Below are 6,234 nucleotides of genomic sequence, written 5' to 3'. Positions count from 1 at the left end.
TCTAACAAGGGGATTTTGCCCATGCAGCTCTGAACCAAGTGCCAATTATACAGAAACACCAGCTAATCAGTTCTAGAAATCATCCCTCCTGGCAGCCCGAAAGGCCTTGTTTCTCAGGAAGGTGTACCTGACATTTCCTTGTACCAGCTCCAGAAAACAGCATATGTATTTCTTTGACATTAACGTCAATACCTATGGCTAGTAGACTTAAGTGTTTTTCCAGTGGTTTCTGATGGCATGGAGGACTGATAAAATTGCTTCTTACTCAAGAAAATGTTGTCTGGACATTGTGGCAACAAGGGCAGAATAAAAAGATCTGTCACTGAAACATTAGCACGTAATTAACAAGCTGTAAACCATCAGGAAGGATAGCTCTGTGCTGGTTAATTCCTCCTATCAAAAGCCCTAAACTGAAATAGCTGTTTTTAAAATCTGAACAAAACCACAGGTAAATAAGATTTTTAATGTATCAACAGTTATCCAAAATCTACATTTACATCTCCCTTATATCAAATTATTTCATAGCCATAATTGTGTCCTAATTATATGTTTATTTCTGAATAGAAGTAAGTCCAAGCCACATATAATTACTTCTCTCCTTGGTCACTGGTGCTGTAGAAACCAACTTTTTAGCATTTAAAGCCACAATGAGATTTTCATATGCCAAGGTTCACACTGAGATATACCAAAGCACAGTTGCAAAAGAGCACTGAAAGACTTACTCTGACCCACATAACAAAGCAGGACATTGCGAGAGCCTGACTATATTCAGCTGCAACTGAGTGGCTGAATGGATGGTTCATATTCTAAAGTGATTCTATCATGTCGAACCACTGTAAAAATACTGGAAAACATTGCCATTGTTGTTTGGAATGAGAAATATTTTGCATTTTTGTTACTACAATATGACATACAATGGTCTAACGTGATGGCCCAGAGCAGTAGAGATCAGATTTTAGCCAACACAGGCCGCAGGAATGAGAATTAAGCATGTAATAGCCTGCATTATCTTTCTTGACAGGCAGCTGGGCCTTCTACAAATGTTATTCTCCTACTACCCTATGAGACACTTCAAATACAGCATATGTAAATTTCCCAATCCTGGTGTAACTGTTTTTTATGAACTGACATTACCTAGGCTATTACGCAAGAACAAAAGCTACTCTATAGTTACTGCTGAAAGCTAGCTTTCCATTCTCTTGTTACCCCACAATCAGCCAGAGCCACTTGCACAGGCCTGTTTTCTTGAGTATGCAGAACGCTCACAATTATTATTATTAACTGACCTAACAGTGATCTAGGCTCTGTTGCTGCCTAGTGGGCTGAGTCAGAGAGAAGGGAGCTAGTTATCACAGGAGGGAGAACAGATATTAAAGCGACAATATTGGAAAAATAAGGTTGAAGAGCAATAGCCTGGAAGAACAAGATAGTTAGATACCTAGAGAAAGGAAAACGGAATCAAGAGTCCTGCTTTGAGTTAAAAAGAATTTTGCTACTATTAAGAAATCTGCTGTAGCATCTTATCAACACATTTCATAATATCAAAGAGACTAGGCATTCCAGTTTTACATATAAAAATACCCTTCTGTTCCAGCAACATAGCGCATTGTGGAAAAAAAAGCAAAACTCTCACAAACTTGTAACTTAAAATGCCACAGGAAAATATTTCTTTTAAAGCCATTCAACGTATATTTAATGCACAATACAAAGTCACAGTAGGCATCAAAAAGAATATTTGCAGCATGGAACAAATGAAAGGAACAAAATTAAGACTGGGTGGGTAGCATAAGTAGGGTGGAGTGACAATGATGAAGGATTATACATAGCAGAAGGAAGCTGACTAGGTCCCTAAATAGTTCACATCCAGATGCTTTGATATCTAGATTTCTTTCAAAGGTGTAGAATGTTTTCAAAGAAAGTGTAATTTTTATTGAAGGAGAGCGACGTAACTGAGAGCAGGAGAAGGAGTAGAAGCAGCCCTTGGGTGGATGCCACCTGAAACAGATTTTTAGCCTTTGTTCCTTTTCATTGAAATTGCCCCCCTCAACTCAACTGGCAATCAACAGACATACATGAACACACAGACAACATACAAACACACACAGGATACTGTAAAAAGCTGCAGTCACAGGTGTCGTTCCAAAACATACAGAAGGACCTTACTAATAGCTTTGTGAGCAAGTCAACCGTGTTGAGGAACAAAATCACAACTCGTTTGCCAGCCATTAAACTCAAAACAACAAAGCCTCTTTAGTCCAAACAATATAAAAGCACAATTAAAAAAATAAAATAAAAAAGCAGCATTACGGTTTAATCTGCTCCAGGGTTTCAGCTAAAATATCCTTCTACTGATTTCAGTTACTCCTCTTTCATTTATCAGCTACCCACTTTAAGACACAGTGTGCCTTGAACCTCTTTATTTATCCAAGGCTTTCTCTACACAGAAAACTTGTATTGCCTAGTGATTCTGATGTAATAAAATGGTGTAAACCCCCTCTTCCTCAACATATAGACATACTTCTCCTATACATATGTACATATGCTTTTATCAGTCTAGCTTCATGCCACATGGGAATGAAAACCTGTATGTCAGTGATATAACTACATTCACAGGTATGAATTATTTCAATTAGTATCACTAAAAAAAAACCCCAAACGATCCTACTGTAACCCTAATGAGCTATACCAGAATACAATGTATACAGACCACCTCAGGCCACATGAAGTTATGTATATGAAGAGATGTATCTTAAACCAACAAAATTACATTTTCCAGAAAAAGCTAGTTAAAAATGAGGAAAGAATTAATTCTGCTGAAAAATAACACAGGAAAACAATAATCCCCATCATAACTGATTTGTTTACAGAAATCTCCTAAAATGGAACAATTTCATAAGAAAAAGTCAAAACACAGCTCTAGAGAGACCAATAATGACAATGGTTATGAAATACTCAGGAAGAGGTAAATTTCATAGATACACACCCAGAAAGACACAGTATTATGCAATATTAGCAATGCTCTACTTGGATACCATGTGCCTCAAAAGTCTAATGTGCTGGATCGATGGAACTTTGACTGACAACAGCTCAATGCTGTCTTCAGCTGAAGTTCGGCAGTCCAGGAAAATATGCAAACCACATTTTTGCATTTCTCAGTTATAATTTCTACTTAATTATTATGTTCTTGGCAGATTTCCTGTTTTCACTTACATATGATTCTTGGAGTATTGGATTCTTACTGCACAGTACAGCACACAAATCTTTTCATGTTTGATCTCCCATTCACTTGTACAGCAGAGGTTTGCTGAAAGCAGGATCAAGGATTACTCAACTTTTTTCCTTTCCTATTTTCCATGATGACAATTCCACACTAGCAATTTTTTTTGTTGGGCAACAAATTAATTTGTGCTAGTCAACACCTGATCTGAATTTGTGTAACTAATTAGCAAAATGTCTACAGGTGTAGAGCAAACGAAGCAACACATATTTTAATTTTCCAAGAATGATAAAATTCAGGTAATCTCAGGAGAAATCAAGCTCTCAGAGGCAAAGGGACATGGTGCAAATTCAGTCTTCTGAATCCCACTATTTTGTGTTGGCATTAATAAATAGGTTTCATATGACATGACTGTAGTTTGCACTGGTTGTGTACTGTTTTCCTCTACTTAGAACGCAAAACATGAGGGTTAAATGAAGATGGTGGTAAGCAGTCACTTTATAGTTATATAGTCTGTCTTTACTTTTACACACTTGTGCATTCATAATTAAAAAGCAGAAAACTGTGGATTTATTGTTTTGGCAGCTAAGACAGAATATTGAAAACTGATTTGGTTCTGGTTATCTTGCAATAAAATCCGGTGGTTCTGAATGACTCTTAGGTAAGAAACTAGCTTTTACAGATATTATGCAAGTATAAATAAGCACTGTAAACAGACTCAGAAAAACAGACTCAGGAAAACTGTATTGTGGATGGATCTACTAATACATTTTTAAAAGGAGATCACAAGAAAAGCTAAATAAGTTCTATTGTCTCTTTCAATTGTAACACTCTCAGATCCCTAGCAAGCTATAAAATCATGACATTTGGTAGCTTGCTTTCAGCATTTTTGATGTGTTTCAATGAATAGCACAGTCCTGTAACAGGAATATATCTTGTTCAGATCTATACTATTGCTACAAATAGTAAAATATTAAAAAGGAAGACAGAGGGAAAAAAAAGAAATGTGAATAAAATGTAAATTACATGACATAATAAATCAAAGACCTAAAGTCTGACGTTTAGATTTCTGGTGGTCCATATGTTTTACATATTATGAAACCATCATCATAAACAATTCTTGCTAAAGAATACAATTCACATTCTTCCTAAACCATCCTATCTCATTTGTTTACAGTTTCCTTCTCAAAAGCTTCATTAAATTGAAGACAGCATGAGCAAGTTGAAACAATTCATAAAGAAAAAAAGATCTCTATTAAATAATGTCAACATCAAAGGCAACAATAAGTAATCTCCTGCAAAGGGAAGGCTGTGAAAGCATCTTTTGAGCTGGTTAAAAACTGGCAATTATCAATTTCATTTTGACATGAATGAGAGGGAGGAATGTTCTGTACATGCTTTAATCTTCTAACATATATTTATAACAAAAAAAAAATCCAAAACACCTTAAGATATTTTTGGTGAATATTTAACTAAGTCTGTACTAGCACAAACAAGTTTACACCATTGAAAGCATTATGCCTAGTGTTTGCTTTATCCTTTAGTTTTTATAGAGTCCTACTGTTTTTGTTAGCAGACAATGGTCAAGTATTCATCCAGAGAAAAGACGTCAGTTGGGAAGAGGCTACCACTGCATGAAAATAATACAGCATACAGCGTTCTCCAGGGCTGGGTCTGAGGTGCTGTTGCAAAAGATAGTGTCAGGGAAGAGAAGCATCAATGCTCTTCCACTGGCAGACCTCCTTCCAAAGAGCTCCAGCAATCAAGAAATATGGAATGAGATAAAGAACACAGGGAAGTCTTCATTGAAGATTACAGGAGGGCAGCACTTGGCTTACTTGGCCCCTTATGAACAGCGAAACCACCACTTCAGAAAGCAGCAGTCTTTTGCACAAGTGCAGATTTATCACAGTGTGCATGGGCAATTGGTCTGTTCATGTCACAAAGGGAAAATATTAGTGTATAGCCTTTCCTTGTCACTATAAGGCCCAATCCTCTATAGAGTTTAATAATGTAGTCGTGCTATTTCAGCTATAATAGCTTATACTTCATTATTCACAAGACACTCTATCGAAGCAGATCTATCCCATGCACAGACCAGCTGATACAAATTTTTTCATCTTTTAATCTTTTATGATTATAGTAGAATGAAAAACAGAGGGAAATGCAAATGACTCCTTTTTTTACACTCAGTTCTAGTCACCAGTTTATAACCGTATCCTTTTTTTCTTTTCACTTTTGTTCTTACCTACAGAAGAAGAATAATCCAAGACAAAGATATTAATGATAGTTATCTAGAAGATTTTCGTATTTCAAGAATTTTATATTAAAATTATGGTCAAGTAGGTTAAATGTTTGTAAATTTAACACAGAATAAAATAACTGTACATAAAAATAAGAACTACTTATTTCCAATTAGGAGGCGTTAAACACCACCATAGACATTTTACATCTTTCCCAAGTTGTTTAACACGTTTTGCCTGCTTTCTAATTATATTAAGGGAGATTAATAGTAATGGTACCTGAGTCATTCTATTTCCTCTGCAGATTCATGTTCATATAATACAGAAGACTTCCCTAGCAAATGTGTTTCTGAAAAGCTGATGGGATTGCTTCAAAAATTCAAAAGATACCCCAGACGCATTTAGCCTATTGGAAGTTTAGAAGGGAAGAATTTACTGTGATGGAAAAACATTGTGTTCAGCTCACAGTCAGATCTGGAATGATTCATTTAAAACAATCCTTCTGAAGAGTTCCTGTGTCTAAAAGCTGCTCTCTTTTTTTCAGGCTTTCTCAGGTGATTTAATAAAATGTATTACCTTTTCCTACAAGCCTCACTAAGCAAAGGGTGTCAAACAAGCCTTGCACCGCAGTCATTGCTTAAGGACAAATATCCTGAACCTCACTATGCTTTTCATTTGACATTCAAAATGGATAGGATTACTTCAGTATGAGAACACAATTAGCACAACAGAGCTCCTTGCAGAGAACAGCCACGCTTTTCTTGATCAGTTAAT

The sequence above is a fragment of the Gymnogyps californianus genome, chromosome 5, assembly GCF_018139145.2.
Source record: "Gymnogyps californianus isolate 813 chromosome 5, ASM1813914v2, whole genome shotgun sequence".
Classification (NCBI taxonomy): Eukaryota; Metazoa; Chordata; class Aves; order Accipitriformes; family Cathartidae; genus Gymnogyps; species Gymnogyps californianus.
Note: the sequence above shows the minus strand (reverse complement) of the source record.